We start from the raw sequence: 9,933 nt of genomic DNA, 5'->3' as shown, positions 1-9,933 counted from the left end.
TCAGCATCGAAACTGATTGACTATTACGAAATATTGTATGGTTCGAATAATCGCTGGTGATAAGAAGTTGCTGAAATATATTAAATATATTAAGATATATTTTTGCCGAACAGAGTTTTTGTTTGGCAAATTGGTATTTCACAAGTAAGAAAATAAGATACATGATAATTTAACAGCATGAAATTATCTTGTCTTTCCGCTTTTGCAGGATTTCACGAAAGTTTCTATATTACTCACCTTTGACCTTTCTATTTCCTGGTTCTCAAGGCACCATCTAAAAAGGAAGCTGCTAATTACATCTTTCCTGTTGAGGTTTATATAATGTATAAATTGATAATTATATCTTTCCTGCTGTTCCGTTTGGGCTCTCAAAGAATCATAACCTGTCGAGTATTCAAAAATTTGTCTTTGTACCTCAGACTTTGAAAGACAAATTCTTACCCTGATCTCCTCGCAAGTATGTTTGAGTCCAGAGTCAAAATGTTTTTATTAATTTTATTAAGTTCTTTGTCAGAAGTGCGATTATTTGCATTTGGTTTCCTTAAAGACGAAATAGGAGGAAGACAAATTTTCTAAATTTGGATATAATTCTAAATCTAAGAGAGGAGAATGTAGTTTATCAGTTATATACGAGCAAGCCATTGAAAGAGCAGAGCTAAGTGGCATTCGTTTGTCCTAAAACAAAGCACTTCTGAGGTAAATAATTCCAATAAAACGAAAAGAGAAGTGATAATTATATTCAGCAGTTCTGTATTCAGTATGCTTATATCATAAATTGTAAATTTTATGATATAAGCATTAATGGGCAGTCTTAAGAATTCATTGTACAAATAACCAAAAGCAAACAAAATGTAAAATTTTAGATAAAACACGCAAAATTTGTCATTGAAATCTATTTCAAAATATTAGCCGGAAAAATTAGAGAGTATTAAGATTGCACGCATGTATTGCAAAACATATACTGCGTCTAAGTTTTATATGGATACTTTTCTAACTATTTAAAAACAATTATCTCTGACAAAGAAATTACTAATAAAATACAGTGGGACTTGCAAAGTGTAGCTTTCCCAAGGGAAAATATTATGGCTGTATATTCGCTCTATGAAACCAAAAAATAAAAAACTCGACAAACATTTTTCTCTAGTTGTTGATTATTCAAATGAGGTTTGAAGCATAAATCTCTAACAGCTTTGCTTTGTTGCTGTGATGATTTGACACAATATGTAGATTAGTTTTTAAATTTAGTTTTCCTAGTTTTTAGATTTATTTATTTTTTTTTTTTTTTAGTCTAAAGGGGCTTTGTTCTTGAAGGACTATTGTTTTCGTTTTGCAATTTTGCGTCGAATCACTATCAACAACGTATCACTTTTCAAATTGTTGCCACCAAATGTTAGAGTCCTGCATTATATTTGAAGAAATTAAATAATGAAGAATCTGCATAAATGTATGTATGTTCCTCGCATTATGATAAAAGAACGGTACCTAGAGCCATCCAATTTTGAATGACGTAATCCTACTGCGAGTATGAGCATCTAAAAGCCCAAATTTGAAATTTGGAATTTGTTTTAAGATCGATTTCATATTTTGTAAAACTTTAACGAATTTTTGATTAACAAACTCGACTATTTAAAAGCGAGCAATGGCAACACTCTGCGGGGTAGACCTTTTTATCTCCAGCACGAGGAACTGTGTATCGGAAATTGTAAAGATATGCTCATTTTAAAATTATTTTGCGATACTGCTGTTGAACTGAATTTTGTGGTTTAAGTGCAAAGAATTTGATATTTAATAAATAAAGATCACACACAACGTTAAAAAACGCCCCTTTGGACGTAATATAAAATCTGAAACCTTTCAGATTTCCCCCCCCCCTCACGGACCCAACTTTTTTTTTTGGGGGGGGGAAGGAAGAATACAAAAATAAACTATGTTTTCATAGGAAAACGCATTGACTGAGAACTTTTCCCTATTATGCTTACGTATATGAAAAGAAAAAAATCTGATGTGTACACCACATGACTTCCTTGTACGGAACGGAATATTAAATTATACGATTTTTTCTTACAAAATAAAAATTTAAATAAAAATTTAAACTTATTTGATTGAATTAAACCTACTTCGCCGACAGCGCATAAACCACAATAGAATAAATGCATTCTTTAAAATTCACTTTGTTTACCATAGCGACACTCTGGCGCTAGGTTTATTTAACAGTATTATATTTCGTTCATATTATAACTCAGAATGCACAAAATTTATATCATTTAAAGAATTATCTAATCGTTGCCACATGTTCTATTCAAATACTATAATAAAGCTAGAACGATGTATAAAAGAAATTAAGCAAACAAAACAAAAAAGAAACAGTCTTTCACAGACGATTGAGTATTTCAATTTTTGAAAGGCAAGAATACATAAAAACTCAAAATATCTGTATTAAAAATTACGAAGTAAATCTTAAACGCTTATTTCCTCGAAAAAATTCCAGAAAGGATTAAGCATGATTTAAATAATAAATGAAGGCGTTATCCTTGTTGTTGCGAAGCTAAGTTTCTCTAGAGTGGCAACAAATCCACTAGTCCGCTGTTTCAAATGTAAACAATGAATGGCTGCCATAAAAAAAGGCTTAGTGGCACTTAGACAACTTTAAAATTGTTGATAATTCTAAAAATATTGCATACAGATTTACTAAAGGCATAAAACTCTTAACGGGAAGATAAAAGCAACATAATTCAATCATTTTTAAAGCAAAAAATGTACAATTTACAAACATATAAGAGTAAAGAAACTGAGATCACTGAGCCGGGTAACATACGTTCGTACAGACGCCACGAAAAATACTCTTCAGAATTCATTTTAAAGCAGTTTTTTAGTTTTTTGGAGGAAAAGAGTCTTTTATTCTCTCCTTACGTACAGATATCACGCAAAAACATCGTTAAATTGCATTCGATAGCGGTCAAAATGGATATTTTCGTTGAAATATGCTGCCTGAAACTTTTCGCGATTACAATACTTCCTTTTTACTTCGTACAAGGAAGCAAAAAGATCGGAAGCCTGGGAATAGGCGTACTTATTAAATGCGCGTATCTGCGAAGAAAACTCGCCGGCATTTGGTGATGAGTTAATTCCCGATGGCCCAGAGAAATCAGCAATAATTTAATAGTAGAATTATTGTACGTATGTGGGAAAGAAATATTGATCTTAGTAAGCTAACTCAGGTAACATCTCATAGACGCATCACGTAAATAAATAGCAATTAGTTGAAGTCCCTTAGCGGAACAAATTGGAGACAAGTAGAAAGAAGGTAACCATTGCCTCATCAACCATGCAACTATCAAAGTACTTAAGCGAAATCAGAGAGCACTCTTCTCGGGAAAACCAGAGATTAACTCAGAACTAGGTAACGAAATTATCTCTAAGAAACCATGCCCTGCAAACTGGCCTTGAGACAATGTATGGCTTTAGTAAAAAATTTCCTACTGCACTTCTTTAGGTACTCAACTACTTAGTTCTATTAAATGATTGTGCAACAGCCTATTTCTGATGTAGTAATGCACCCCAATAATTGTCCTAAGGATCTTGTAAGAAAGCAGCACGTCTTAACTCCCGCTGTTTTTAACTGTGCTGAGCACAAGGAGTTCGTAAATGCTAAATGTTATATCCACGCCTTATCACATCTTTGCCATTTTATATGATCCGAAAGCTCCGGAAAGTTGGATACCCATAATTTGGCGGATGGTAACAAAACTAAAGAGCGAAGAAGAAAAGGTATTTTTAACCGTGTTCCAACAAGCCATCATTTGAGTGATTGAAACAGCGAAGCATATATGCACTTTCGGCCAGAATTTAACTTCCATCATTCGAAAAGGACACCGTTCCATAGACTTTTTCCACTTTTTATAATAAATAACGAAATGCGATTCAGATTTTAAGCGAAAATAATCTGAAAAGGTACCAAATCTCTTTCAAGCGGCTTGCGACGGTAACAGATTGCTAATAAGCCTGCATGTGATTCCGAACAACTTCGCTGCATACTTCGCCTTGCGTATCCTTAACAATATTTTTGAGCAAAATTTTTATTCTCAGACTTCAAAATCAGTCAGCTGAAGCTCAGACATCACAGTAATTCAATTGTCTGCCATTGCTAGCTAAGCATTACGATGCTAGGGATGTTTTTCTGAATATTTATTCTGAAAGCAATCCTTGAGGGGAAATAGAAACATTCAAATAAACCAGTTTATAATTCTTATTTCCAATAAAAATGTTACTATCTGCCAACTTTTCTATCAAGCAGATATCAAACATTGAGTGCTAAAGCGCCAAAACGCCTTGGTCATTTTCAGTGCTAGTGTACCATTGCCTTTAAAAAATCCTTCTCGTAAGAGTTCTTCAAAAGCAAATTACCTTAAGTAAAGTTAATTCAATCCATCAAGGAATGTAAAGCATCAGATTTTAAATAGGTTGTTGAGGTTTTTAACTATTTACTTTTAACTAATAGTTAATTTTTAGTGCTGTTCTGTCACTCATTTTTTTCACCCATGCTTTTCATGCCAGAATCTAAATGAGAAAGCGAGCGTTTATTCAGATTGAAGGAGAAAGAAGTGCTGTTTAAGAGTTACGCAAGTTATTTTTAGAGAGTGTTTTGCCAACTTCGGCCCACGTGGTACCGTGACTATTAGCGGTTTGTTTCTGTGACGTTGAGTGCTTCTAGTTATTTAGCTTGTCTCGCCGCTTTTCTACAAACCAGAGACTTTCCTGCGCGTTTAAATTATCCTGTGAACAGTTAGGCTAATCTAGTACATTTGATTTAGTTCAACATTACGTATTTCATTTAAACCAGAGTGTTTGGCTTCTGTAAACCCAAGCTCATTGTCATTTCTTCATGTTTAATGAAAGGGCTATTTACGCCCTTCTTCTGGCTTTGTTTACAGTTTAACACGTTGAGCGCGGCGCCGGTTCCTCGGGACCGGCAGTGACCTTTCCGTGTGGCCGCCGTCGGTCCCTGAGGACCGGCAGTGAAGTTTCCGTTTGGCCGCCGTCGGTCCCTGAGGACCGGCACTGGAATTTTCGTTTGGCTGGCGTCGGTCCTCCGGACCGACAGTATTAAAGTTAAAAAATAAATATAGTCTCACTGAAATGTGATCAAATTTAGTTTTAATGAAATGTATTGAAACATTCTAAACAAAAACACTGCTTAGCTCGCTGCCGGCTGAACGGAAAGGACAGCAGATTCGGCGCCGCGCTCAACGTGTTAAGACAAGAGGATCGTTCCTTTGCAGTCTTTCTAAAGCTCACTAGTTTATTATGCTACCAAAGAATGCGAGACTCTAAGATTACGTGTTGGTAAATAAGTACATTACTCATCGTTATTAATCATACATCCTCAAACATTTCATTAGTTTTGCCTTCCAAATATTAAAATAACGTATTGTAAACGTGAAACTACACTCATGTCCATAAATTAAGGATAATGCGAAATCAACAAAGGAAGAGTTAGAAGCAAAACATATTTGACTTATTTGTAAAGCTTATTTATTAAACAAAAGGTAAAGAGCAAAAAAAGATGCTATATGTTTGATATTATTAAAAAAATTAGAGATTCTTACTCCCTGGAGCAAATTACAAAAAACCAATATTACATGGTTAGTCTGATTGTTTATACATTGTATGTCTCACAGACCATGCAATACAGTCCGTACAACGCCCAGGCGTGCTGAGTATCAAATTATCGATCTGATCTTGGGGGATATTACACCACTCAAAACGCAATGCTCTCCGAAGTTCCGGTAGACATGTAGGAGGAGGTTAACGGGCTGCAACTCGTCGGACAAGCATGTCCCACACGTGCTCTACTGGATTCAAGTCCGGTGAGAATGATGGCCAGTCCATATGGGTGATATGCTCCGATTGAAGGCATTCGCTTACGATGTTTGCACGGTGAGGACGGGCGTTGTCATCTATAAACACAAATTGTACGCCCATGGCGCCCCGAAACAAACGTACATGTTGTTCCAGAATGACGCTCCGATAGATTTGGCTTGTCATGCTTCAAATTTGAACATGCAGGTCAGTTCTGGAACACAGAATAATTCCATCCCAAACGAGCACTCCTACACCACCGTAACGGTGTCGTTCAATGATGTTTTCTTGGTAGTAACGGGTACCTGGAGCTCTCCATATGAACGTCCGGTGAGAATCAGACTGCAAGCTAAACCTGAACTCGTCGGAAAACATCACACAAGCCCATTGTTGCGGTGTCCACAATGCATGCTCTCTACTCCAGGCTAACCGCAGGGACAATGAGTTGCAGTAAGTGGAACGCATCTGACAGGTCTACGAGCATATAGACCAATCTGCCCTAAGCGTCTGTACACGGTCTGCCTTGAAATTGTCGTACCAGTGGCTGAAGAGAGCTGACGAGACAGGTCTGAGGCTGTGCTCCGCCTGTTTCTTTTGGCAGTAACTGCCAAATACCGGTCCTTATTCGGCGTTGTAACTCTGGAGCAATCTGTGCTGTAACGTCTACTCACATTACCATCATCTTGGAATCGTTGCCAAATCCTGGAGATGACACTCTGGGCAATTCCAAGTTCGTCTGATACATCCAGTTGGGTACGCCCACATTCCAGACGGCCGATAATTCTACCACGTAAAAAAATCCTCCAAATGCGTCCTTTGTGTCATAACTATTCGGTTATTGCACTGAAATGCTTATAAGGCGGCTGCGAACAATTTTACTTCTTTGCCTGTATTCCTTATATATCACTCTCTTACCCTCTTGTCATTGTGACGTACCATCGGTGTCATCTGGTTACTTCCTGAAATTTGCATATGATTCTTGAAGATGTGTGTAGTGATTTTACAAGTGATATATTTATTTTAGAGTTCGATATCCTCGTGACTCCGAATTATCCTTAATTTATGGACATGAGTGTATGTGCGCATTCAGTACTGTCTCGTTTTTTATCAAACAAAATATTTTCACGCTGATGGGCTAAAACATTTTGTAAATTTTAATAAATTGAAATATTCATACTGAAAAAAATAGCACTGGTTTTTAATTTATATTTATTAGTCATATGAAATCAACGAATTTTTTACTTCTATGATTTTCGGATGCACACATCATTTAAACCCATATCTAAGACTGCCTCAAAGAAAGAGAATGCAATATTCGTACTGTAAATGGTCTCAGTATTTCGTGCGTAGGGGTTTGTAATGGATTCAATGCACTCAGAATCGACGATACCTTGATAGGTTTTATTTTAACAAAAAAAAAAACTTAACAGTTCTAGAAATTTCCACAAAAGTATTTGTACAGTTCTTCTCAGTATCACAGATTACTATCAGTAGTTATACTTCAGACTACTAAGAACCTTCATGACGCAATACAAAGCGCATCCAAAAGGCGAAGCTCACACGGAGATACCTCACTCTGAATTGAAAGAGAACTCTGAATTGAAAGGCTGAGAACTTATGCTCTTTAATGCCTTGCATAGTTTTCCCACGGCTGCCAGGAAATCTCTGGTACCTTCCCTTTCTCGAAGTTATTGGAAAGCATAAAGTTACATCTAAGGTCCGGATACGGCTACATATAGAAATCAATTACAGTTATTCAATTACAATACCAATTAGATATACAGGGACCGGACCAAAATGTCGCCACGTTGGCGACGTTCGGCAATTTCTCGCCGACAATTATGGAGGGGGAATAATTCACCAAAACCATCGCCAATTTAGCGAGATAGCCAAATTTATCTCAATGTTAAATAAATAGACTTTCCCCTGCAATCTTATTTTTCCGACACAACTTCGTCTCTTCATACTTTTCATGTTGCATTATATAAAAATACTACAATTTCACTAAAATTGTGTACATATATATAAAATTCGTGCTAAATCGTGCTTGTCAAAATGGCGGCACTTGGGTATGGGACCGATAATTTTGATATCCAATGTTCAAGATAAAAGTCCATTGTTTTGAATGTAAAACGATTTATACAAAATGGAAGTTTTGCTGAGAGTCGTCCAATAAGAAAAAAAGAGTTCATGAAAAATATAAAGTTAAACAAGATGAATATTATAAATAATGTTGATATAAATTTGGTATTGACTAATCATTGGCGTTTCCCGGCTTATTTGAACGAGTTCCATCTACAGAATAATGATAAATGTTTAACATGTGATAAGTTTGGGGACGCCAGACACTTCGTCGACGAATGTACACTTACCCGGAGTGCAAGAGAGAAATATAGAAAGAAATTTAATTTTTAAAAGGAACTATTCAAATTTGAAAGATTTTGTAGAGACAATAATGAAGATATAAATACGAATATAGATAGAATTGGAATTCGGCACCGAGACTCAGATTTTGTACTTTGTTTTCTCTTATATTTGTTTTTTCTAGCCAGTCCCGTTTTTAATCATACGGCCGGCTTATGCCCTTATAATACAAAATTCGTAACAATATATTTTCAGTGCAGATATTTTCGCAACGTATGAAAAAGGAACTTCAAATTTCTAACTTTGAATTCTTACTTGACTCTTACATTTAACGTACACAACAAGTTGCTGAATAAAGCTGTAAATTCTCAATCCTGCTGCTCTGAGTGTTCAAGATTCATGAGCTCAAGTGAAATGCCGAAAGCTGAAACTAGTATTCTGCATTTAAGAACCGATATTTATTTGCATCCATTAACTGAAAATTTCATTTGTTAACGTTGCATTTAATTCATTTTACCCCTTTACTATACCTTCCATAACATCTCAAATTACAAGATTTTAGCTTAGACTACAAATACTGGTTTTATTCCGCATTACCTTTGATAAAACAATTTAAAACGATTTCAAAACAAATTTTAAACGTTTTGGCGGGAAAAATTTACTTTATTCTTTTGCAGTATGTCCACTTCAGTGTAATAAGACTTCTAGCAATTTGCTTAAATTTTATGAAATTGCTCTTTACTTAGTATTTTCCTTGCCAGAATTCCAGCTAAGCAATATACAGTGAGCGACTGACTAAAAAAACGAGGAAAAAATTGTTCTTACTTCAGTAATGGCAAATTCATCCAATCTTTATTAAAAATATTAATCGCAACCGATTATGTTCTACATCACTATTCTGAAACTGAGTTGTAATGAAAACAATAAACGATTCTCGAAGCCAAATTTACAGAAATGGCGTTGATGTCACAAAATTACTTCAGTTTAAGCCTGAAGCAAAACTTCTTACAAATGGTGAAAAGCTTAATACCATAAATTATTGATTTCTATTTAAAAGTGATTCGCATTTTAAAACATTTGGTTAAAGATTTTAAAACATTAGCATCCCAAACGGCACTACGCTTACATATATATACTGCTGGTAGCAGATAAAGAAAAGAATTCTTGATTTTAGCTGTTTTTTAAAAGTGAATTCGTTGCTATCGATGAGGGGCTGACCTATATAACGTCTTTTTTAGACCCTAAAGCCGATAGCCTTAGCGCAATCCAACATCTGTCAAAGTGGTGCAATGTTGGTGACAAAACTGGAACATAAGCTCTCACTAAATTAAAACAAGTCCCTTTGTGATGTGGACATTTTGGGAAATGAAGAGGCGAATGTCCCGACGAAGAAGGGTACGGAAGAGGCTCTGGCTACTTCTACTTGTCCGACTTACCTCGAGCTGTATTCTGCCAGAAAACATACTGAAAATATACTTGTCCCTCCTCCACATTCTTGGTACAGTGTTCAATCCACTGGTGAATCCCTCGCTATGAACTGTGACAGATTCACACAGACGGCACTCTCCCGCTTTCTTAGTGGCCATCTAAAGAAGCCTTGCCTTCCAAAGAAGTAAAAAAAAAACCACCAGATTTGTCAGAAATGTAACATTGAGCAGGCTTCTCCGGTACATATTCATAGGTGTTTGGGTTTGTCCTATGACGACCTAT

Source organism: Stegodyphus dumicola, chromosome 2 (assembly GCF_044657685.1).
Source record: "Stegodyphus dumicola isolate Sdum_Otavi_A_Nest chromosome 2, ASM4465768v1".
NCBI lineage: Eukaryota > Metazoa > Arthropoda > Arachnida > Araneae > Eresidae > Stegodyphus > Stegodyphus dumicola.
This window is presented reverse-complemented; position numbering follows the sequence as displayed.